The sequence below is a fragment of the Gossypium hirsutum genome, chromosome D07, assembly GCF_007990345.1.
Source record: "Gossypium hirsutum isolate 1008001.06 chromosome D07, Gossypium_hirsutum_v2.1, whole genome shotgun sequence".
In the NCBI taxonomy this organism is placed as follows: Eukaryota; Viridiplantae; Streptophyta; class Magnoliopsida; order Malvales; family Malvaceae; genus Gossypium; species Gossypium hirsutum.
In genome coordinates, this window is record NC_053443.1 from 29,064,635 (window position 1) to 29,091,200 (window position 26,566).

At 33.4% G+C, this 26,566-nt stretch overlaps 1 pseudogene; it reads right to left on the reverse strand.

Annotated features, from left to right (window-relative positions):
- Window positions 1–5,183: 5,183 nt before the first annotated feature.
- LOC121219166 (bifunctional UDP-glucose 4-epimerase and UDP-xylose 4-epimerase 1-like) lies at window positions 5,184–26,227 on the reverse strand (annotated as a pseudogene).
- Window positions 26,228–26,566: the final 339 nt, after the last annotated feature.

Genomic DNA, 26,566 nt, shown 5'->3' on the forward strand with positions numbered 1-26,566 from the left:
CCATTTGTTTCGCCTACCATGCTTTCCTGTACGACACTCTATACTGGAACCGGGCTTGTGTTGAACTAGCTTTATTTGATAAATTATTTTGGTATAACAAACAAAAACATCTTTAAATAAAAAGAATTTTTTGAAAAAAGAATTCAACGCATGAATAATACTTCAAACCTTTCAAACATCTTAGAAAATTCTTTAAACACTTACAATAATTTTGCAAAAGTTCTAAAAATGGATTTAAACTCTTCAACTTAATTAAAATGATTTCTAATAAGTTTTAAAGCTGCTCCCTACAAGAAGTATCGATGTTTTTCAAAATGTATCGATACCTTAATTTTTATCGATACTAAATCTGCTATTTGTTTTGAATAAAAATTTAAACACAAACAAAAAGTATCGATACCTTTAAAACCATATCAATACCTACTGATTTTTATCAATACCAAAAATTTATATCGATACCAATTTTGCATTATATCTTTCATGAACTTTCAAAAATGTCAAAAAGTATCGATACCCATAAAATTATATCGATAAGTCATTGTTTGGTATTATTGGAAACCAATTTTAATGGTCATTGAATCAAACATTAAATGCTACTAGTATCAATATTTGTACAAAAAATATCGATGCTTTTGGTTGCAGGTGAATTTAATGGTATGGTATTTCCTTCCCAACAACTTTATTTATTCTCCTAACAACCACAACAGTTGGAAATGAATTATATAGTATAAATACCAGCTTCTGATGGCCTTACAACAACAAGAGAGATAATAAAGTCGAAAAATCATTCAATTCAACCTTAGTATTCAATTATTTCATACTTTTGTTGTATACACTTGTGAGCTTTCACTGTTATTCTTTAACTCAAGTGTACTCTTACCTATTTGTGCTCAATTGACAAATATTCTGATCTTGTAAGGATTTTTCTTAGTTTGCTCTTTGTATTTACTCTTTGAGAGTATTAGTGTCCTAAGATTTGGGTAGAAATATTAAGGGAGTTGTAAAGTTAAACCTTGTCCTCAAAGGTTGAACAAATTAGTGAATTTGAGAAAATCCTTAGTTGTGGAAAGCTAAGGTAGCGGAGTAGGCAATTGGGGCCGAACCACTTTAAATTGTTGTGTTCATTGTTGTATATTTTCTTCTAGCTTTCTTAATTTAAAACAAACCAATTCGCCCCCTTTTGGAAATTTCAGTTTGATCAATCAAGCTAACAACTTGCATGTTCGCAATCAAGACCGACACATTAATGGTTGGGATATCTTTCATCAGTGGCTTGATGCAGTTGCGGATACTTTTGGCATCATACGTACGATAGTGCACGTATGACATTACATCATGTCGCCTTTCTAATTTTCGTATTTATCATTGTTGAGTCTTTTGTATAAATGTAGCTCGAGCCTGTCAGCCGCACCCTTCGTCAACCCTCCAACATTCCCCAACATAATGCCCGTGTATACTTTGCGACCTTGTAATCAATCGACACCTTCATGTTGTACTTTTTGATGGCAAACATGTAGTCTGCCTTGTTCTCGAACCGTTTCCCAATGAATAACTCTTCCAATTGCAAATTTGACACCAATTTGTGACCAGGAACTATATCAGTGTACTCGAGGAATTCGGGTGCATGAGTTGTATTTGGATCTATGCTTAATATATGGGCCATAGGGTCATTCCGTAAAATAATGCCACGACTCGGCTTCTCAAAAGAAGGGGCATGAACATTTTCAACCTCCTCTGAGCCTTCATCATCGATATCGTCTGGAACTTTATCAAGATCGAGGTCACTAAAATCTTCAATGTTGTGATCAGAATCTTCATCTATATCAGACCCTTCTTTGACGTCTGCATCGGTGCCTATCACCTCTGACTGTATTTGTAGACGGGGATCCGGGATAGGGTTGTTATACGAACTACCACCATAATTTGGATTTTCAGGCATTTGTGATGTCCCTCTACAGTCTGACTGATTTTTCCATCTGACATTAAGATGAAAGTCAAATTTGCGATGTTGACTTATTGGACTAACATTCTCAACAGGCTCTAAATCGACTAATTCAATGAATAACTCAACTGGTTGGGGGTTCTCATTCCCATTCGACCACCATATTTCCATCATAGTGCCCAAGTTATCATCATCTAATAGTTGCATCTCCTTAAATTTCAATGGATTTATAGAGATTAGAAACTTGTAAAATAATTTGGACATCGCCTTTCCACAACATATAACTATTTTTGCGCTGATCTTTCTTTTCATTTCTTCTAGCTTCACAGTTTTATTGAATTGCAACCCTACTCTCTGTTAACCTTGAAATACGCAACCAATATCACCTTCTACAATTTTGCTATAAAAATGAATGTACACAAAAAACACCGATTTATTCATCTTCAACACAATTTCTAAGCTCTCCTACTAAACACAACAATTTCTCTTTTTTCTTCTTTTCTAGTTCAAGTGTTACAAGAATGTCTAGAAAAATTCGTATATGTAGCATCACGAAGGTGGTTATGCCAAAGAGAATGACTCCACCGAAATAAAAAATTCATTTTTATGGTGGTCATGCAATTCTCAATGGCACCATCAAAGTGGTCACACCAAAGAGAATGGCTCCACCAAAATAAAAAAATAATTTTTGTTATTAATTTTTTTTTAAAAAAATTGTACAAAAAAACCATGGCATATTAAATGTGGTGGTGCCATTCTCTATGGCTACACCAAAATAAATAATAATTTTAGTTTTAAATTAAAAATAAAAAGAAAAACTAAAAACAAAAAGTCTGAAGGTGGATACTAATTTTAGTTTGAAACTAAAAATAAAAAGTCTGACATATTAAAATGGTGGCGCCATTCGCTATGCTTCCACCACTATTATTTATTTTTTGGCCTCCAAGATATTCAAAAATATTGGTATTAGACTAGTATTTATACAAGTAGCGCCAAATAGATTGGCTCCACCCAAAATATTGATTTTTTTAATCATAGTAGCCAATGATTAGCTGACGTGGCAAGTGGGTGGCACCAATTTCTTTGGCTCCACCAAATTTCACTATTCATTTAAGGTCATTTACGTACATAATAAAAAAAGTGGGTTATTTTGTAATTAATCAAAATTTTCATGTTATTTTTATATAAAGCTCACTATTTCGGGATCGAACATAGTAAAATTTCGAGAAAGTTTGGGAATTGATTCAAATGAAGAATTTTTATGAAAGTAAAATTGATATTGGAAATGAAAATAAAAAAAAATTTTGGATGTGAAAATGTGGAAAATGACTAAATTTTAAATTCTAAAAAGTTGAGGGACTTAAATGCAAATTTAAGCAAAATGAGAAATTAAGTTATCATTGATTATTTGACATGAGAAAAATATGAAATATGTATTGGCATGATGAAAATCACTTTTGGATCAAATTGGAAAAGAGTTGAAAGTACAAAGATTAAATTGTAAATTTCCAATTTTTCTGAGAAAAAAAGGTAAAAATGTAATTTCCACTATACAAGGATTATCAATAAGATTTAAATATGATCTATTAGAAATGAGTTGATAATATCTATTTGATGTGGAAAAATTATGCAAATAGACAAAAAGGGACAATGGTAATTTTTCTTGTCTGATGTGGAGAATTTGTACATAGATAATTGATATATGGAATGAGTTTGGACCATTTGGTGTGAATGAAATGGTGATTAAATTGTGGACCACAAATTTGAATTGGTCTTTGAATAAGTTTGACTTGATCTTATTTGGTATTATAAAAAGAAGGAAAAGGCTAAAAAATTAGCATTCTCTTCTTCTTCTAGCTGTCCCTCCTACTTTTTGTATGAGTTTTTGCTCTTTTTCATTATTTTGGTCTTTCTCTTAAAAAATTATTAAGATCTCAATCCCAAACCTTGAGTTCTTGCTAAAATCAACTACATTACTCATCTCTAAGCTTGAATCCACCTTTAGTCTCTCCGTTTTAGTTAGGGTTTCATAGGTTCTTTATAGAGAAAATTGAAGCTAAAGAGACAAAGTTTCAATAAGTCTAGTAATGGTGTTCCACCTCTCTTAGCTTGATATTTAGTTTGATTTCTTTAAGAAAGCTTTAAAAGTTTACAAGTTAATATTTAGTTATATTTTTGTGTATGAGGAAATGATGGATAATGGAATTTCAAGCTAGTGTAAGATGGATTTAAGTGAATGAAGGTTTGGTTTTGAGTATAAATGCATCCAAGAGATAAGTACCCTTGGATACTACCCTTGGATACTCTTACTTTTCCTATACTAATATTAGAAAATTGGTGGAATTGTATAATAAATATGAGACTAATCATGCAATGAATATATGTAAGTCTCATGGCTCAAAAGTGTTGAAAATAAGTAATTGATAAATTGGGGTAATTGAAAATAAAATGTTGAAGAAAGAATTTGAGATAATTATTTTATTATTATTAGGTACTGATTCGAAATAAAGTAAAATTAGAAGTTTTATAAGTTTAGGGATTAATTTGAAAATGAGAAAAATTAAGGAGGTTTAATGGGATTAATTGCAAAAAAAAAAAGAGTTTTAATGGAATTAGAATGTTTGGAGAATGTTTTTCAACCAATCAAAACTCTTACACCATGTTTGGTTCGCTGTAATGGAATAGAGTTGCAATTAGTAATTGAATTGTTTGGTTGAATGGAATAGAATACAACTGTAATAGTATAGTCATTTTTGTTTGAATGGAATGATGTTATAGAATAAAAAAAGAAGCTGAAATGACTAGAGTACCCTTAGCAGAATTTTTTTAGGTAGATAATTATTGTTATTAAATTTTAATAGGATTATTAAATGTAAATTAATAATAATAAATAATTTAATCATATTTTAATATAATAATTATTAAATATAATTTAATAAAAATAATGATATATAATTTAATAATATTCTTAATATAATTATTATTAAAATATGAATTAATAAAAATTATAACATAAATCTCTTGAGATCATAGTTGCCAAAATTACAAATATTGATCCAAAAAGAATAATTATTCTCATTTTTATATATACGAAAAGTATCAAACATCTATACACCAAACAAACCCCAACAAGCAGAACCCTGTTTTATCTTCTCTATAATTTTCCCCAACCCACTTACACCAACTCTAAAAATATTCCCCAAAAATATAAAAAAAAAGAAAAAGGGATTTGCTGCTGCCATTGATGTATCTTCAATCTGAATCACTTTCCATACTCGGGATGCCTTTTGGATCTTCACCAATTTTACCACTCTCATGAGCACCAACATGATTGAAGTATTGCAGTAAAATGTTACGCCAATCTGGGTTAGCCTTTTGAATAGCTCATGCAATTTCTTCAAGGAAAAGCTAGTAAATATAAGGAAAAGTTTATCGATTAAATACAATAAATGTACAATTCTTGTGAATCAAGAAAAGAAACATTTTAGAACAAACTAGTATTTACCTTGGCCCATCCATAAAGATTCATGACCTTCAACTCAAAATCCTCAAGACATGATATTTTCTTGGGTTGGCCATACACAGTTGCGGAGGGTGAGAAAACCATCTGCTTAGTAAAGAAAAACACGTGAATATGTATAACACCAAAGTAAAAGAAGAATAAGGACGCAATCACATTTTCTAGTGGTGTTCATGGTTACTAACACCTAAAAACTTTGGTGGAATTGAAGTAGTACAAGCAAAAACTATTGTTTTTTTGGCATAAAAGCATTGACATGTAATAAACTCCTTGATTGAATTCTTGGCACTCAAACAATCCTCACATTTAGACATATCATAGAGATAAAAAACGGTCTTATTTGAAGACTCAAACAAGTAGAAACAAATCAATAAGGAATTATAACAATTATACTAATTTAACATCTTCCTTAGATTTGTTGAAATACAAGTATGAAACCATAAATATACCATACAAAGGAAAACAAAGAGTTTTAAAGACATTCTTATACCTTTTTGCAATTATATTTGGCCATGATCTCATACAGATTCATAGTGCCAATCAAATTATTGTCAAAATACTGAAGAGGGTTACCAAGACTCTTCCCAATAGTCTTAAGGCCAGCAAAATATATGACAACATCAAACCTGAGCCAATTGTTATAGGTGAAATCCAATTCAACACTAGTCAAATTACATTTATTTTAAGTTATTTGCAAGCATAATCCCAAATGAAACTGTAAAGTAACACTAAATTAATGGACCATTGTGATGCAAACAATCAAAACCAAAAAAAAAAAGATTACAATATATATTCAATCGACAATACTTTGTTTTAGAAAAAAGCTTCTCCAAGTCATCCCTGTTCCTCAAATCACTCTGCAACCAAACAAAACAAAAAATCTGTATGAAAAAGCTTTGATTCATTCATAGGTCTTAAAAAAAATAAAAACACAAATGTATGATCATCATAATACAACGATACATACAACAAAGGTTTCATCTTTGGAGTAAAAGATGGAAATTTTTTTGCTTACCAAGTTGAACAGGAGTTTCATAGAGAGCTTAGGACCCACTAATTCTTTAACCTTATCAATAGCTTCAATAAAAGAGTTATTAAGATTTTCTGGTCATTTTAACTTTTTGGAATAGATATTGTTTGGCCATTTTAGCTTTTTCCTTATGCTATTACAATATCTATTCCAAAAAAAATCGATTTAAACCACAATGAATCGATTCAAACAAGAGAAGAATCAATGTAAACAAGAATGAATCTTTTCAAATAACAAAACAATCGAGTAAAAGTAGAAAGGAATCGATTCAAAGCAGCTGCAAATACTTTCTTTGCATACCATTTGTTTGTGTTTATCAATAGCATAAAGATTTAAAGCATCAAACAAGTGATTTAAACATCAAATAATCGATTCAAAGCATCATTCAATCAGGAAGATCAAAGGTGTGCAACTTCCACCATTGTTATTAAATTGATTCATCAACAAAATGAAACTAAATTAAAATTGTTAATTTCTAAAAACGGATACTTGTTTATTTCCACGAATATGCAAATTGATGTTGATGAATGCAAATGCAAAAGGTAACAGATTTATTTTACAACCTTACCACAACTAGAAACCATTAACCATGATATTAAATTGATATGCAAGAATTTTTAAAAGAAAAACCTAACGCATCATAAACAAATAAATAAAAAAGAAAACCACACCGAATTTTCACAAATACAACAAAAGCTTCTCTTTGATTTTCATGGACAATGTTCACCAATTTTCACATATCTACTTGTAAAGTGTGTTGTGACTTTGACAAATATAAACAAGATATCTACTCTTTCTAGAATTATTGAATTACTGGTTACTTTAACCAAAAAAAAAAATTGGGACATCTTTGGCTTCAAAAGAAAAGAGAAAGAAGCTTCATGAATGCAAAATTTGCCACACGAAAATGGAAATATGATTTTTAGTAAAAGAAGTATAGATTTTACACTTGTTGATGTTGGTCTTTGAAAATTTTGGATTTATAGATTACACTTCACCAAGTTTATATGAAATCACCATAAGAAAACCCATTGTCATAGTGGAAGTCCTTATTTTTTAAATAATTACCATAAAAAGGAAAATGATATTAAACCCAGGAAAACATTCGTTAACTAAAAATAATTAGAACTCACAAGTGTGATTATACAATAATTGTAACACCCCGAACCCGAGACCGACACCGGAGTCGAACACGAGGTGTTAACAGACTTTAAACCCCTTATAAAAAATATTTCTCAGACACTGCCAATCTGCGTACTAGTCGCTTTAAAAATCATATCTTGAGTTTCACAACTCGAAAATCAGTTTCGTGATTTTTCCCTGAAACTAGACTCATATTCCCATCTACATATTTTTTTCTAGAATTTTTGGTCAGGCCAATTAGTACAGTTTATTAGTCAAAGTCTCCCATGTTACAGGGATCGACTACCCTGACCTTTGCGCATTACGACTTGGATATCTCCTTGTACAGGGCTCCAATACTGATGCCGTTTGTTTCTATAGAAACTAGACTCAGAGAGAAATCTATACATATATGGTATGACTCCTAATTATCTCTGGTTAATTTATAATGAATTTACAAAGTCGGAACAGGGAATCCAGAAACCGTTCTGGCCCTGTCTCACGAGAACCTGAATATCTCTTAACATACTGTCCATATGATTGTTTTGTTACTTTCCTATGAAAGTAGTTTCATCAAGGTTTGTTTAAATAATTTATTCACTATTTAATTCCATTCCTACTATTTTTAGTGATTTTCCAAATCTACATCACTGCTGCTGTCAGCATCTGCCTTTAAGGTAGACTTTACCTATTTCATGGTTTCCATGATTCAACTAGCCCTTTTTGCATAAATAGCACAATTTATGAAAGTGATTAACCATCCCCGTGGCCAATCCTTGTCAAGCATATCCACACCAAATGATTATAACATTATACTCAAACACATATAAGCCATTTTCGCATGGCTATCCAAAATTTATACAAGTCCAAAGGGTCCCCGACCCACAACAAACGGGTAGTCCTATACATGCCATTTCGAAGTTCAACCAAAATTGTACCAAAAGGGGGGGCTTTGATAGTGTGGGCGACTTTGACTTCAAGATCCCGAGTCCGATAGCTGGAGAACCAAATCTATAAAACAGAGGAGCAATGAAACGGAGTAAGCAATTTATGCTTAGTAAGTTTTGAGCAAGGAATTCCAGCACAACAAAAGTATAGCATTCATATAGCTAAACGGATAATTTCATATGCACAAATTTACGATATCGTACTTGCTTCACATTATCAACCCTTATGTACATACACAAAAGATCAACTCTTTATCAACTAAGCGAATACTTATTTGTAAGGGCTCAACTAAATTCAAGCACATACGAAACATACCTCAATGTTGGGATGTTTCGAGAGTATTAACTGGAATTTTACAGCAAGTTCATTCATTCCCAAATCACGTACCTTCGGAATTTAACCGGATATAGCTCCTCGTTCAAATGCCTTCGGGACATAGCCCGGTTATAGTAATTCGCACAAATGCCTTCGGGACTTAACCCGGATTTAGTAACTCGCACAAATGCCTTCGGGCTTAGCCCAGAATTAGTATCTCGTACAAATGCCTTCGGGCTTAGCCCGGAATTAGTATCTCGCACAAATGCCTTCGGGCTTAGCCCGGAATTAGTATCTCGCACAAATGCCTTCAGATCTTAGTCCGGATATTGTCACTTAGCACAAGCCTTCGGGACTTAGCCCGGACATCATTCAAATAACCATGCACATTTAACAATAAATCATGGCCCATTCGTATTTCATTTTCGTTAGCAAAACTCAAACACAAGACATTTATCATTCTTGCAAATTCGGCTCAATAGCCACACAAAGAGCATGATTTTAATTTGCTTAAAACATGATCTAATCACATCATAATTTAAGCTCTCTTACTCAAGAACTTACCTCGGGTGTTGTCGAACGATTCCGATAGCTATTCGACCACTTTTTCCTTCCCTTTATCGGATTTAGTTCCCCTTTGCTCTTGAGCTTAATTAAACAAATAAATTGATTTAATCATTTGAGCATCGAAAAGAGGAACACAAGGCACTTAGCCCATATTTATACATTAGACATTAAAGTCACATATGTACGGAATCATGAATCAAACTCAACATTTTAGCTAATTTTTCCCCCTTGGCCGAATATGCATGTCTATTTTGGGGCCGATTTCAACACTTAATACATTCTACAAGTATGGTCACTTGTATTGACTAAACACCCTTTTGTTTCAAGTTCAAAACTTGGCTAATACACACATATACACACTAGTAAAGCATCCTCTCCCTTTCCATCAATTTAACACATGCATTGCTCATTAACATGCAAAAGTTATATTCGGCCTTAGCACACAACTTGCTAGCCGATTCTTCTCCATTTAGCAACCAATGCACATATGTGCTCACTCAAAAATGCTAAAAAGGAGGTTCAAGAATCATCAAGCCACCATCACATGCATCATTAACAAGCTTCATATTTAGCATGCAATGGCATTAACACAAACTCCACCTAGGCCGAATCTTAACTCATCCTCATGCCTCATCACCACAACATCAAACATCAACCAAGAATGATGCATCCATAGCCGAGTGTCATTTCCATCACATAGCAAGATTTAGACCATGGGCTAGGTAGAACTCAAGCTAACAACTAAAACATGCATGCATCTCATGGAACATCATCAAACATACCTTAGCCTAGCTACATGCATGGCCGAACCTCTTCAACCTTTCTTCTTCCTTCCTCCTTAAAATTTTTGGCTAAGGATGAACCAAAGGATGAGCATTTTTTTTCTTTGTTTTTTTTCTTTCTAGTTTCGGCTAAATGAAGATGAGAAAGGATGAACAAAAATTTTCTCCTTTCTTTTCTTTAGCTCACGGCAATGGGGGGGGAACAACTACACACATTTTTTTTTGTATTCATCATACTCCTTTTCATTATTTTATGCCCATGCCCCTTATTTTATTTTTTTCCTACATACCTCACTAGGCCAACATGTTCCCAACATGTTTCCACCCATAGCATGGCCAACCACTAGCTCAAATTTTGGGTAATTTGACATGCAAACCCATCATTTTCACAACATGCATTAATAGACCATTTTAAATTAGCCTATCATATTTTCACCATGTCTCATATCAATCCCTATTTAATAATTTCTCATGCAATTGGCAAAATTGGAGAATGAAACTTCCACATACTCATGTACACACATAATAAGCATAGAATATGGAAATCAATTATTTTTATGACTCGGTTTTGTGGTCCCGAAACCACTTCCCGACTAGGGTCAATTTTGGGCTGTCACAATAATTACATTGAAATCAACTTTAAAAGCAGTACATTAATCTACAAAATAATAATAAAAAACAATGAATAAAATAAAATTGCAATTTCAACAAAAATCACTAAAAAATAATAGATTCATATTAATGCAAAAACCTTACAATTTGATAAAAGAGTATCGAACAAACTAAGAATTGACAGATTAGATCTATAAGCGAAAACCCATTATAAGAACCTCAGATTTAGGGCATTTGAAATTTGGGTTCGAATTAAAACTTATCTTGGATCCTATGAAATGACTCGAAAAATGCTTCACTTATTTTCTTCAATGGATTAAGCTATCAAGCATTCCAATTTTGTAAATATATTGAAGAGAAAAAGAGTTTTAGTGTGCAACGTAGATAGGGTTGGGAGAAAATAAGATAAAAAAAGGTTTAGATTAAGTGAAGATGAGATGATTATAGTGGAAGGAAGAAGAATGAAAAAAATTCAATTGTAGATTTCAGACGTGGGAGGAGATAAGGGTAAAATTGAAACCTTGGCTAATTTGTTACTTCACCCGTTCCTTGAATCACCATTCAGTGGGGAGAGCATGGAATTGTATTATACATTTTTACCCTGAATAAGCCCATATGGAATAGGGCTGTAATAACTATTACAACAAACCAAACAACTATTTAGTGATGGGCCCACTAAATTGGGCTGTAGTGCACTGCTATTATAACCAATAAAACATGTTGTTAAGGTTTTGCTCTCATTATTTTCTTTCAACTTCATGTCAGTTGGCCCTCACTGGTCCTATCAACTCTCTTGGTCCTACAACTAGCACTTAGGCTATCGTTCCTCATCGTCATACCTAGTTGACCATCACACAACCCTGACCCTTCATTAGCTTGCACCAATGCTTAACTTGTTGCCCTATCCGCGCCTGACCAAAAACTTCTTTTCCCGCACAATCTTAGCCACCATATTCCCATTGTTGTATCACCATAACGCTCAGGGGCGGAGCTAAAAAATTCTTTTAGGAGGCCAAAATTAAATTTTACTTTTTATGATAGTAAAATTGCAATTCCATCATTTTAACAATCTATATTTTTATAATTTTTAAAGGATTAAATCAAAATTTTCATTTTAAAGAGGCTGTGCCCCTTGTCAAACTCTAGCTACGCACTTGGTAACACCTTGTTCTTTTCCAAATCATCCCATCCACTATCTTCTCATCATCTCAATCCGATTACTTCGTACCGCACCATGAACTTGATCTAGTTAATGACCAAACACCTTTCACTATTTCCATTTTAACCACCATCTTCCTATTCTCTTGCGGTACCCTTTTTCGCCACAATTGTACCTTTGCACTACATGTTTCGTTTATTATAATACCCTGATTACACCAACTCCTTCGACACATATTTTAGACATTGATTTCCTTATACAAACTGTCTGTTTTTCTGACCAAATTAGTTGCTTGCTCAAGTAAGTTCTAAACTCTGTCATTAGTATGATGTTTAGTTATTGACAAAATCTGTTCCATGCTTCATAAAACAATCTAATATTGGCGAAAGGATGGTATGAATCACTATTAATGATGTGTGTAAGCTTAAATATGTGCATATATATATTATGTTATTATTCGTTGAAATGTTTTATGCTCTAATAATATTTATTGCGTGTGTGTATATATATGGAAGTATTATACGTTGAAAAAGTCATATTCTACATGTGTACAAAGATATTATTACTATTATTATTCATTAACTTATTGGTATATTTAAAATATATAATATATGATACGTATATATTTTTTAAATAGTAGCTCATTTGATTTCCAAAGTCCAATGGTTATGATCGATTCTCTATTAAGTTAATAACTAAAATTAAGTTAGATTGATTTAGATTTGATTAATTATAAGCTTAAGTTAAGTATTTTTAATCTTTCAAAATAAGAGTATGATTGAATTTTGATTAATTTTAGTTTAGGTAAGTCAAGGTATTTAATTTGTTACTGTATTAGCAAATCATCGAAAGTAAAGGTTGTTGAGAATTGCTCATTTCTAGGAAATGGCACTTAGAATTTCGGTTTGTGTTCTCTATTGTTTAAAATATCTTATAATTTTTCTAAATTACTTGTTGTTGTGAATGTGCTATCCATTGAATACCCTTGTTATTGTTATTGTGTATTGAAAGTATGCATATGTGTTCACGAGCAAAAATCGAGTATTATAATTATTATTGGCCCTCGTAAACATTGTACGAAAGCTATCTAGGTATAATTGACATGTCATAGAGTATAAAAATCTTTAAATATATATTCATGCAAGTTGTTATATGCATCCGTGAGTATCGTATCGTTGCACTTTGTGCATTTAGTGTGTTGGTTAGTTAAGTCGTGCTTTGCATGCTTCAGAGTATCGGTATCATTTATATCTTATAATTATGGGGCTTGATTGGATACTCGTGTGTCCAACATGTTTTTCCCACAAATGGTTACTTGGGCTAAATAGTTCTTTATGGTGCCTAATGTGTAATGATTAATTTATAGACTACTTGGTCAGATTAAAGTGAGACTATAAACTTTGATGTTTGATCCTTGTCGATTGTGGTTATTTTTATTGAATTTCTTTTAGACTTAAATGTATTTTATATAATGTTTGAGTGCTTTTAATTTAGTCTAACTATATGATATTTTGTTTGACTTCAGTAGAACACCACTAGCTTTGAAAAACTTAGTGCTCAAGTTTTTGATTTCGTGCGTAGGTAATACTTGGATGGAAGAGTTCTTGAGTTCATGATTGACCTTGCATTGCTAAAGAGTCTCTACAAACCTTATTTTGTTAAGATGGTTTTCATTTAGTTTAGCCTTGGCATGTACTTAGTATTTGTTAATTTGGTTGATGGGTACTTAGATTTTTAATTTATGAAACTTATAGGTTATTTGATAAACTTTTGTTATTTTATTTTAATTATATTTATTTATAAATATGATTGTGTTAAATGATTTAATATTAGTATGTTTAAATTTTATGTTTCAATGCATAATAATCTTACGATTGATCAGGTGAGTCACTTTGGCGATCACTGTAATGCTCCTAATTTGACCTGGCATTCAGTCTAAGTTTGGGGTACTATATTAAGGCTTAATTTAATAGTTTTTAAATATGTATATATGCCAAACACTTATTGGTTCCTATACGTAAAATTAGAAAAAAAGTTGTTTAACAATCTCTAAAGTCTATGACATTGAATGAATAATAAGTATGTCGATGGTCTTAATTGATATTTGATATCCATAGCTATAACGTGCCCTATTAGACTTAGTGCAATGCTTAGGATATGATTGATGTACCAATAGGGACTATATGCTCATTTGATCTCGGAAGTCTGATGTGTTCGGAGTTTTGTTACCTCCGGGCTCTACACTCCAAAAATTTTCAATATTTCATACAAGTCTGTTTCAATAATTTTATTTGAATATCCGATAAGAAAGTCATTTTTATTGAATTTAATTATTTTCATATTATTTTGAGGTCATTAAATGCATATTGAGAGTTTTTTTGAGTTTAAGGCCTTATCGGGTAAAAAATTAGTTGAGGGGCAAAATAGAAATTTTACTTTTAAAGATATTTTGGATCGTAATATAGTTAAATACTAAAGTCTACATTGATGTGTGGTAATGAGATGATTTTTGGAACAACTGACCATGAAATTAGTTTGAACTTGCATTTTTACCACTTATTTCTTAATAACCTTTGACCATTTGGCGAAAGCTTGAATTTTAAATACAAAAAAGAAGAAGAGGCTTTCTTCTTCAAAGTTTCTCACACTTCACTTATTTTTACTTTAATCTTCCATGTTTTTATTTATTTTCTTTCAAAATCATCACTTAGAAACCATAGTAGCACAAAATCCCTCATCAATCTCATCACCATCATATCTAGGGTTTAAACTTAGAGTGATAATCTTTAAGCTAGAGAGGGAGAGAAGGATTCTGTGTAAGAGTTAATGAATTTCAAGCACATTATCATCTCATTACATGTTTAAAAGCTTTAAATGGGTTCTTAAGCCACTAATATGACTGTTAAATGTTATGCTGATATTTTTAAATAATGTAAAAATTGTTTTTTGTATGTATTTGAAAAGAAAGAGGTTGCTAGAGGTGGTTTTAGCAAAGCAAAAAGGAGAAGCCTCTATCTATTTTTGTTACTTTTAGGAAAGGTAAGTTCTCATGGAAGTCTTTATATTTCCATGTTGTGTGTATCAGTTAGTTTAATATAGTTAATTTGTTAATTGAATGTGAAAGTATGATAGAAAAATCAAGTAGTTAACATGATAGGAAATATAGCATGAAAATGTAGTTGTTTTGTTAAAAAGGTATATTAATTGGTTGTGATAATGAAAAGTTGAAAATGGATATTTTAGGTACAATGGTTTGGTTAACTTTCATAATGAGAATAAATTTTGGTGTTATGATATGATATATTAAAACAATATGTCAATCAAACGAGCTATGTAAAGTGAAAAATATAAATACTTATGAATGGTGTAACTTTAAACAAAATATAAATACTTATGAATGGTGTAACTTATTTGTAAAGTGGAAAATATAAATACTTATGCCCATGTAAACTTTGTAGAAAGTATAGGATATGGATGACATTCCATTTAGGGTTATATGTAAATTTATGTATGATTTATTATAGAGTTGGAGCTATATCATGTCATTCGATGGTTTAGCATTCGTTGAGGATCATCAGATGTACACTATTCCTTCGGAGGCTATCTTGGTGTGGTGGAGAGATGCACATGATAGCTTCAGGCTTTGAACTTATGTGCCTTGTTGTGGTGTAGTTCTATGCTCTTATGAGCATTCTTGGCGCGGTGGTGGATTCTCGTATGTCAAAGTCCATTTTACTAAGGTTACATTGGGTGAAAAGCTTTATAAGGATAGATACTTGATGATGGAAAATTAAATATGAAATTATTGTGCTATGAACTTTAAAGAAAAGCTATTCTTTACATGTGTTGCAATAATATATATTTGTGTTCCATAAAATGATAAAAATATATATTAACCATGTTATATGTATTATACTAATCGTACTAGTTGAAATAATTATAAATTATTATGCTTAACTTGCCTTGTGTGATGTAGTTGAGAATGTTGTAGTAAATATTTATGTTCTTATGGCATTTCGTATGCTCACCTCTAACAAGGTAAATATAGTGAATTCCATTTAAACTTATTAAGCATTATTTCCTTATGTGCTGTTATTTTTGCACATAAATTGTTGATTCGGGGAGGCTTGAAGCCTAGCTCAATCTAGGACATCACACTATCATTGAGACCTACAAGAGTATTAAGGTGACATATTATTTTTATTTGTGGCATGTACTAGGTGTCTATATAAGTAAATATGTTAATTTCATATTACTTGGCCTTTATGCTGAATGTTATTCAAATTTGAGTTCGTAGTCAACTTTTTATTTCACTAATCGATCCTTCTTTTGGTTAGCTGGTGATATGTATGAATAATTTACTTTGAAGTCATTGGTTTTTATTTTAAGGTGTTTTGTAATAGTTTTTTTATATTTAATTAATGGTTCTTTATGTAACGACTCGATTTTCAATGGTGTTAGAAAATGCAGTTTTGGAGCCTTATTTTCCTAAATCAAGTTTGTAAATATAAGATAGGAATATTTACGGAGTTATTATGAAAATATATTGAAGTTCGGTTAAGTAACTTAGCCGAAAAAGTTGTTAATTAAAGCTTAGGAATTAAATTGTAAAAGTCCAACTGCTATTGAGTTTTAATTAAAGCTCAGGATCAAAATGGTTAATTAAAAATTTTCAATAGTAAATAGTGGATGAAGATGGTGGACTCCACTTAGTTTAATTAAGAATTAATATATTTATAATAATGCTTAACTTAACTAATTAAACAAAGTTAATTAAGGTATATATATACTAAATCAAGTGGAAAGAAAGAGAAAACTTATTTCCATCTTCTTCCACCATCTTTAGAGTAAAAGAAAGAAAGAAAAATCACAATTGTTAAAGATTGCCTTTGGCCATCCAAGTATCTAAGGTAACAAAGCTAAAATTCATGAAATTTTTATAAATTTATGATCATGGAGCTTGATTTAGCTAACCCATGTATTAATTTGTTCAATTGTTATGTTTTTAACAAGTTACCGTTATTGAAAAATTGATGATTAGGCTTGAAGTTGATAGTTAGTTAGTATGCTTAGATTGTGAAAAAGGACTAAATTCAAAATTAAAATAAACTTGTTAGATAGTTTTGTAAAATTAGGGACTAAACTAAATAAATTGAAAACTTATCATGAGATTATGCTATGAATAGAAAATATAGGGTTTGACCAGCTCCCGACATGCCAACGTCAGAAGTGAGAATACTACTACTAAGGATGTGAATGTAGACAATGTTAACAAGTATACGGGTCATGTTGTAATATAATTTTACAACAAAGTAGGGAAGTAGATCGAGGATCGTACCCAAGGGAGGCGAGACTAAACTAAGACTAGTTCCTATGCTAATGGTTCTAGCTAGTAATTTAATTAAATTATATTACAATTAATTCCAGGGTAATGATAAAATCTAGTTTATAACAAGTAATAAAGATAACAATGGAGAGAAACTATAGATTCTAGCATTTATAATGATGGAAGAATAACTCGCTTCAGTGTTCATAATTAACTCCTATTTCGGGTTCTACTCAATCAACTAGTTATTAACCTAGCAGGGCCTCTCAACCTTCCACTAACCTAATGAGTCGGCAAAAACTACTTATCTCTTGATGTCATAGTGCAGACTGGATTGGGGTAAGGTTTTCACGAATAAGCAATACTGATTTTGAGTTCATTCCCATATATATGACTTCCTATGGTCTTCAAGTCCAGGGTTTTAAGTTTTTCATGTCCCAACTAGCTGATCCATTAAGAAACCCTACATAGAGGTTAATTAATCCAACATCCACTCGTTAATCTTCCTTACAAGATTAGTTCCCCATAGATTTAACACATGCAAAGTAATTGACAGAAAATATAAACATTATAAATAAACTAAGAACAAGGATGAGAGAAATCCTGATATATTTATAAACGTGCGAATAATAATCCATTGAAGAGTAATGGCGATCTACAATCCAATCCTTGCAAAGAATGAAATAGAAAACGAAGATAAAATCTAAAACTAAAGGATAATCAAAATTACAAGTGAAAGTGAAATTGAAACTAAGTAAAAAGTTGTCTATAAAGTGTTTAGAACAATTCTCTTTTTAGGTCTAGGGTTGGCCGTAGATCATTGACCTAATTCGGCTGAGGTTTTTGTGTTAAAGTTCATTATGAGGATGGAAGCACCCTTGGCTAATTAATTCCCCACGTCACGTCGGTGCCGCGAGACTCTCTGGCCTGTGTTTTGACATTGAAGGCACTTTACTAAATAGGGCTTGATTTCAGGGCTGTGTCAGGACACCCTATGTTTGTGTTGCGACACCGAAGGTAGACAACTCCTTTTGGGTATTTTGTTTATTGTGTTATGACATCGAAGCTTTGTGTTGCAACATCGCGGGCAGTCCACTCTTTTTGCCCCCGAAACATGTCCTGCACACTCACCAAATATGTTAGTCTACCTTTAGGCCTACTTTGTCCCCTACGGTCATATAAGTTACTAAAATTCATCTTTTTAGTATCTATTAAAAATGAAAACTAAACAAAACATAAATAAATTCATTTCCTACGAGCTTATTAAGTACGAAGAATAGTTTAATCTGCTACAACAAATTGCGGCAAATCAGGGTCACTAGTGAAAGAATGTAAAATCAAATTTTGATCTGATTCTAGATATCGAAAAATATGCATATCTTGAGTATAGTGACTTAATTGAATAAAATGCAAAATATGCTGGGTTTTATTTTAATTTATTGGATATAAATTGATATTGCTTCTATAATTGAAAGAAAAAGCGAGAGTCGTTGACAAATGATGAGAGAAATTCAGTTTGTAATTTATGATTCGAGTTCATTATATATATACACATGCATGTTGATTCCATGATTATCTATCAAGGTAAGATTATATTGTTTTATGAAATAATTCGCATTTACTGATATTGAATGTCGAGAAATTGGACTGAATTAGATATAATATAAAAGAGTTTGATATAATTAATATATGATATGTGATATGAATACAGTATGAACTATGTTATATTAAATTGGACATATATGAATTGATAATGGAAATTGGAAGGAAATTAGGATATTGAATTTGAATGGATATATGAATTGGTTATAAAATGTAAATTGATTATTGGTACCCTATTAATTGTCCAGGCAAAGTTATGTATAGTTGGCATGCCAATTAGGGTCTATAGTGTATGAGGAGATTTGTGGAGAATTGATAGAGACATGACGGGGATTGTAACACCCTATACCTGACCCGATTTACTAAATCTGAATTTAGGATATTACTAGACTTAAACACCTAACATGAATTTTAAAACGGGCGAAGACTTTATTGAACGTATTGCTTTCCTATTTAATTTTATATTAAGTCAAAGATTCTATAGATTCACGTTTGTTTAATTACAACTGATTCCCAATAAGTGTAAGACAATATCAATTAAACTTCATTAAAATAGACCCAGTCATGATGTATAATTCTACTTGCAATTAGAAAACATAATTTCAAAAGTGTCCCTCTGTATGCATAATCTAGCTCTGCGATCATCCACATTGGCACATACTTGGCTTGGTCCCCTCTAGCGAACTGGTTCACTTAATAACCTACATTGCAAATAAACATCCATAAGTTCAATGGGACTTAGTGAGTTTCAACTAGTTTTACCTTTAAACGATGATGTTGGATTCCTCGACTTTTTTGACCTCTTTTCAGACTTTTGAGAATATGTTTCTGATTCTTGGTGGATAATAGTACGCATGCCTCTACCCTTGAACATCCTATAAAAGATCCATCTAATTGGCAGATTACAAATTCACCTCATAGTCTGAATCCTATTTAACTATCCCTTTGAAGATAGTAGTTGAATACATTCCCCAAGGTAAATGTAACACCCCAAACTCAGCCAAGGAGTTATGGCCGAATCTAGCGGTGTCACATTGAGGTGTTTAGCGTAAAACTTGTTGTCGTTGAAATCTTTAAAATCAATTAATCATTTTTTTATTAAATGGTGATTCCAAAATGAGTTGTTTATTTCCAAGCGTGCATCATTAAAAGCTAATCACTTTTAAAATGTTATAAATTTTCAAAACGTTATTTATCGCAGAAGCTTTTTAAAACAGTTTACCAATTTGTGCATATTGCGTTAAAACGTTTGTTTCATTTTGAAAACTCGATTATCCCTACTACTAACAGTTGTAAGTCAAAACAATAGAAACCCCAAAGTAAACATAAAAATCCAGAAAGGCCATTATTATAGTAAAATACCCCCAAAATTAAACAGTAGATAAATACAGTTTGGGCCTGAGCCCGTTACAGTAACAGTCCAGTTCAGTGTGGGCCTAAGCCCTTTCCTGTAATAGTAAATGATTGGGCTTGAGCCTATCACAATGCCAGTAATCAGTATGGCCTTTGCACAATTTCAGTAATAGTATAAGTGGGGCCTTGGCCCAGAATAGTAACAAATATCAGTCATGCAGTGAACAATATGTAATATCATTAATTGATGCAGTAACAGTACAAAATCATTAATCAGTGTAGATATGCAGTTAGAAATCCTACGCAATCCAGCCTCTACACACCACTCCGTCTCGCCAAACACATCATGTGGGGATAAAATCGACCCACCCAGCCAGACACACCAAGATTAGCACCAGTTGCGGCACTAAATAGTATTGCAACAAAGCTATCAGTGAAATAAACGACATATACCCATCAGTAGGTCCACAGTCGCCTTAGACGAACCGTGCAACCTTATCAGTACGGTACACTTCCTCCAAATATAACAACCTATCCCTATGCAATATATCGTGACATTATATCATACGTGTATACAAAATTTCATGCTCAATCATAGTCATACATATCATAGAGTAAATCAGTCATACATAACATAAGGTCATAAGAGTCATTTAATCTCTTAGGGGGTATAACAGTCATTTTACCCTATAGGGGTATTTCTATCATTTTACCCTATGGGGATATTTCGATCATTTTACCCTTGGGTGTATTTTGATCGATTTACCCTATGGGGGTATTTCGTTCGATTTATCCTATGAGGGTATTTCGATCATTTTACCCTATAGGGGTATTTCGATCATTTTATCGTATGGGGGTATTTTGGTCATTCTACCTATTTTGAGGTCTCAGTGCAAATATCAACCTCTCGTAAGGTCCGCAGTCACCTCGAGTGAATTAGGTAACCTAAATGGTCGTAATAGTGTAAATGGGCCCAAGGCTCATTACTCGGCCCAAGTGGGCCCACATGCTCGTACGGCCTGTTTAGCCCAGATTTTGCCACGGCTATGAGATCTACATAGCTCAGTCCAGTATTTTCCACAAATCGAGGATTTCATCCGTGTGGGGTCTACGAGCCCATTCAGCCCACACGGCCCATTTCGGCCCAACGTGGTCCATTACGGCCTAAGCCCATGAAAATGCTCACTGAGGTTTCAACAGTCTATCGCCCATGATTCACGGATTGGGCTTGCCGTACGAGCGATCGCACTCCTTTGTGGTCTCAAACACCGTATTTTTGACTTTTCGGCTTTTTACCGTTCTACGGTTACAATGGGGTGTTTACACACCTGATTGTGAAAACGCACCAAGATCCACGAGCACCCAAAACCTACATTCATAAAAGGCTTTCCATTAGTTTCTAAACAATAGGGTTAATCTCCCTCTTTTACACCATTAACCAACACTAAATTAATATTTGCCTCGATTGTCAAAAGTGGCTTAGCCCACTTATACCACTGACGAAGGTTGACTACAATCTCTTTGATGGATATCTGCATTGCAAATAGATTATTAAACAAGATTGTTTGTTCATGTGGTTTAAATCCACACATGATGACTCACGGAACCACAGAAAACACTTGGCCAACACTTTAGAATGCTAGACTACATACTTACCTTGATCGAAAGATGAAAGATGAGAGAGAGGTTTCGATGATTTTAATATCACTTGCTACACCTTTAATCCTCGAGAAAATCGAACCGTCAGAGAATAGTTGTCAAGCCGAAAGCAAAATAGAGGAGATGAAGAGGAGAGAAAGGCAATATTTGACAAGCAGTTGTGCAAAAAGGGGTTGAGAAAGAAGAGCAATTCAAACGTAAGATGCAACAGGAAACCACTTCAACACAATTCGGTAAAGGTTTGGAAAAGTGGAGAAGTGAAAAGAAGCAACAAAAAGAAAAGAGGAAGAAAGAAGGAGAATTCAACAGAGGGGAACCAAAAACTATTCGACCAAAAACAAAGATGAAAAAATAAAAGGGAAGAGCAGAAATAGTACTCAAACAAACCCAAGAGGTACACGAAATCTCTGCAAAAATCAAGCACCAAAGGCAAAAAGAGGGAAAACATACACAAAACTGAAATGAAGGGTATACCAAAATGAGCAGTATACCCCTCTGGCTGAATTTCCTGAGTAACAAAGTCCACATTCGGCACACATCTCCTCTCCCTTTACTTCCCTTGATTTTCTCATAAAATCTCTCCCCTTATCCCTCATTGAATCACTGCATCGGTTTCTCTTCAACTCCCCTAACAACTCTATTCAAATTCCATTTAAACTCCTCTTAGATGTGTTTCAGTCCAACTCCACTGCCTACAGAGCTCAAGCAGCAAAATAAATACTCCATTGCACAACCCAGGACTTGAACCTCAAATCTCCCAATTATACAACACGCCACCTTGCCACTAGACCAGAAGCTATTTTTGTGTCATAAAACAAGCACTATTATATATAAGGCCTATATGCCAATGTCCAAATTCATTTAAAAGAAAAACTAAAAATTCTGCAAAAGCCAAGACTTGAACCCAGGCTTCTCAAACACTCCCAAACACTCCTAAATCACTTAACCACTGAAGCAGACATTCATTTATGTCACTTCCTTGCACAACTAAATATTTATGTGCAGTCTCTTAACTGTTCCCTTGTTCAAAAACTATTTCTTCAAGGCCCAAATTTCGGGGTGTTACAGTGATATTCCTATCGGTATTCCTTTTTGACTGACTCTCTTACTGACTTTGGTGATCACCAAATGCAGTTCACACCAAATTTTCCAATTAACCCAGGCAAACAGACTTGGATGAATGTAAGGTTTTGATCGCCCAATATATTCAATATAGATTAATACATAAAGTGAGGGTTTCAAGGTTTGGCAGACTCTTACAACACCTTACCTCCAGATACGAGAAACTCACCTTTCTAATAGATTACTAAGTTGGATACGATGTTGAGAACTCCCTTAGAATCTAATTCCAATACATACCAAAATTTCACAGTAAGGTCGATCTAACCACTCACCATTTAGGCGCTACAGAATTCATCATAGAGGTTTTCCATACAATATGCCATAAGGACTTTTCTAGTACTTCACCACAAAGGCTTTTCACAAGATTAGCCACAAAGGCTTCTCAGATTATACGCCACAGGCTTTTCACAACATTAGCAACAAAGGCTTCCTAGATAATACGCCACAAAGGCTTTTCACAAGATTAGCCACAAAGGCTTCCTAGGTAACCTGTCGTGTTTGGCGATATGGGTTTGCCTAAACTCAGCATCACCTAAGGTTTTATCCTATAATACAAATGCGGCTCATCTATCATTTCTAGAATGTTCCATGGCCATGGTCTTTCCAAATAATTGCCTCACTGGCCTTTGTGTTTACTGTCTTAATAGACGTCATCAAGTACCATTGCAGGGTCCATTAAAGTATCATATAATTTTCTGACACTCCATCTGAACCCTCTTAATGTCAATCATACATCATCATGCATCACTCAAATAGAAAACTAGACACATCTACACATATTTCACTCATAATCTTAACAGAATCATACTTTCTAACACATATAGCAGATCATACACTTCAAGGCATACATGTGAATGCTTCACAAAGAAAATATAACTATTTAATCTCAAGAAGATAGTGTGCATTATAATATAGTGTGCAGCAGTCGGGCTTAGAGACTCACTGCAGACCTACCTGTACTTGAATTTGGAGTTCCTCTTTTAATTTTCTTTCTCTATCCTGTAGTAGTAACTACTTAACCTCATGCAGGTGGGCTTTGTCCCTCACATATTTTTCTGAAAACAATCTGGAAGTTGAAAACTTTGCCTAAAATTCATGTTTTTAGCTAGCGTATGGGTCATGATCTTCTGCCTACGTATGCCTAGATTGCTTCTATTTGTCCAGATTTTAAGAATGAGTGCCCTAGGTGCAGTGCGAGGGCAGAAACCCTTATCCATGCTCTCAAAGAACACCTTACCACTCGTACTATTCTTGCTTTCAGTGGCCTTGATAATAGGTTTCTCGTTGGAAAGTATTCTTGCTGCATTAACTGGATCTAGGACATCATACGCGCTTTGGATATGAAAGTTATTGCCAACTTCATAACGATGTTGTGGAATAGTTGGAACAGCTGCAATAACATTATTTTTAGGGGCAAGAAGGATGATGCGAGAGTCATCTGGGATAAAGCAAAAACCCTATGCCATGACTTCCAAATCCATAACTTAGTTAACAAGCCGTTTTTTCCTGTTACCCTTGCTAATAAAAGCTAGGTGAAACCTTCTTGCGGTTTCGCAAAAATAAACTTTGACGTCTTTGTGTCTAATAAGAAAATTGGATATAGTGTGATTGCACGTGATTCTAATGGTTTTGTGCTTGGTGCGGGTGGGGGATTCAAAAATTTTGAAATGACAGCTGAATGGGTGGAGCTTTATGCCTTTTAAGAGATTTTGAAGATTGCTTGCTACCTTAATATTTCAAAAGTGATTTCGAACTGACAACGCTAGCTTAGTTAATAGGGTGAAGAAAAGTGGAAAGGATATAACCATGATGGGCTACCACATTGATAAGGCCTACAAATATATGGATAATTTTAATTTTGTTGATGTAATTTGGGCCAACCGCAGCTGTAATAAGATTGCGGATCTTCCTTACAAACAAACTATTAAAAATAGTTGTAATTGGACCTTTGATATGGATTATCCTAAGGATATCCATGATTTTATTATTAGTGATTCAATAAATTGAGTTTGACCTTTTAGGTCTTTTTGTAAAAAAAAACTACTTATAAGACTATAAGATTTCCATTAGAATCCCTATTACAGACATTTTACTAACATTTCAACTACATGTGATCACTGTACAGGGTCTTCCTGTAATAGCCTTCCCTTATATAATTGTAACGTGCAAATCAGTAAGACTTACCAAAAGGTTGAATCATCTACTGATTAAATGAGATCTTAGTTCTATCGAAGAAGAAGAAAGTGTTGAGGTTAGAAAGAAAAACCTGAACATTTAACAGGAAGAATAACCATCTGAAATGTTTCCTTCCAATAAATATATTCTCGATCCCCTTTATTTCTCCACCAAACCAAGGGTAGGTAAAAGAAACTTCGATGAAGGTTAACCTTATTGTTGAGCTATCATGGCGAGGGTCAAATAAATCTAATTGGCTCATGTTGAGAAGTGGTCAACCATTTTGTTGTGATGATTCAATTAGTTGGCTTGTTTTAGTGTATAATTAATCTTTCGTACATCTTGCTACTCTACTATTTAATTTGATCTTTGCTTTTCTTGCTACAAAATCATAAAAACTCGAGATCCCCAATAGTAAGGATGCATGACCAATTCCCCGGATCATGCGTAGATTCCAACATAGTGGAATGCCCAACATAGTCATAAGAGACTTCTCATCTGTGATGTACACTCTATAGATTCCAACTGGTGGGAATGTAAACAATTAGTCTTGATTGACAGATTCTAGGTGCGTGGGCAAATATTGGCGGGTACTCCCTTTTTTTAAACATCCCAAGGCCTTAAACTTGACAAGTGTCGAGGTGTGATTAAAGGATTTGAAAAGTTGGTCTAAAATTTAAAACTTGTCATAGACATTTGGTTCTTTATGAATATTGGGATTAAACACCTTCCCTAACACTTTATTGTATCTTTGGAGCACTAGATTGATTTTCTGTCAAAGCTTCTTGTTTCTTTTCATCCTAAGTTCACATTTCCTTTAGAGGTAATTCCCCGTTCTCTTTTTTTTCTTTAAAAATTCAAGAATGGTTAGAACAACTCTAATGGAAGATGCCGTGGTGGTTTTACCTAAAGTAGCCAAAACAACAATCCTAGAAATCCTACCTTGATCGGACTTAGAGGCCCCGACGGTACTTGTTGTGTACTTGCCCCCATGTATGAATGTAACATGATCAAGGAGGAATTATCTCGTCACTTAGGGGCCAGAGCCATCCCTCGTCCCAACTACTCTTTTGACTTCCGTTTAGTTCGAGGTGCATGTCACAAGAGTGACAACACCGAGTCGCCTATTCTTGGCATTTTCCAGAAGATCTACTAGCTGAAAATAAAAAGGCAGGGTTCCTCGGTTGGAATGACATATTTCAGTACACGCTAAGGCTTCAAGCTCATCATTCAAAACTGGGCCACAAACCTCCGTTTGAAAAAGAATAAGTTTGTAAGGGTCACTTGTAAACTAGGTTTTAAGTGGAATGGTTATTTAGGTGATTATGAATG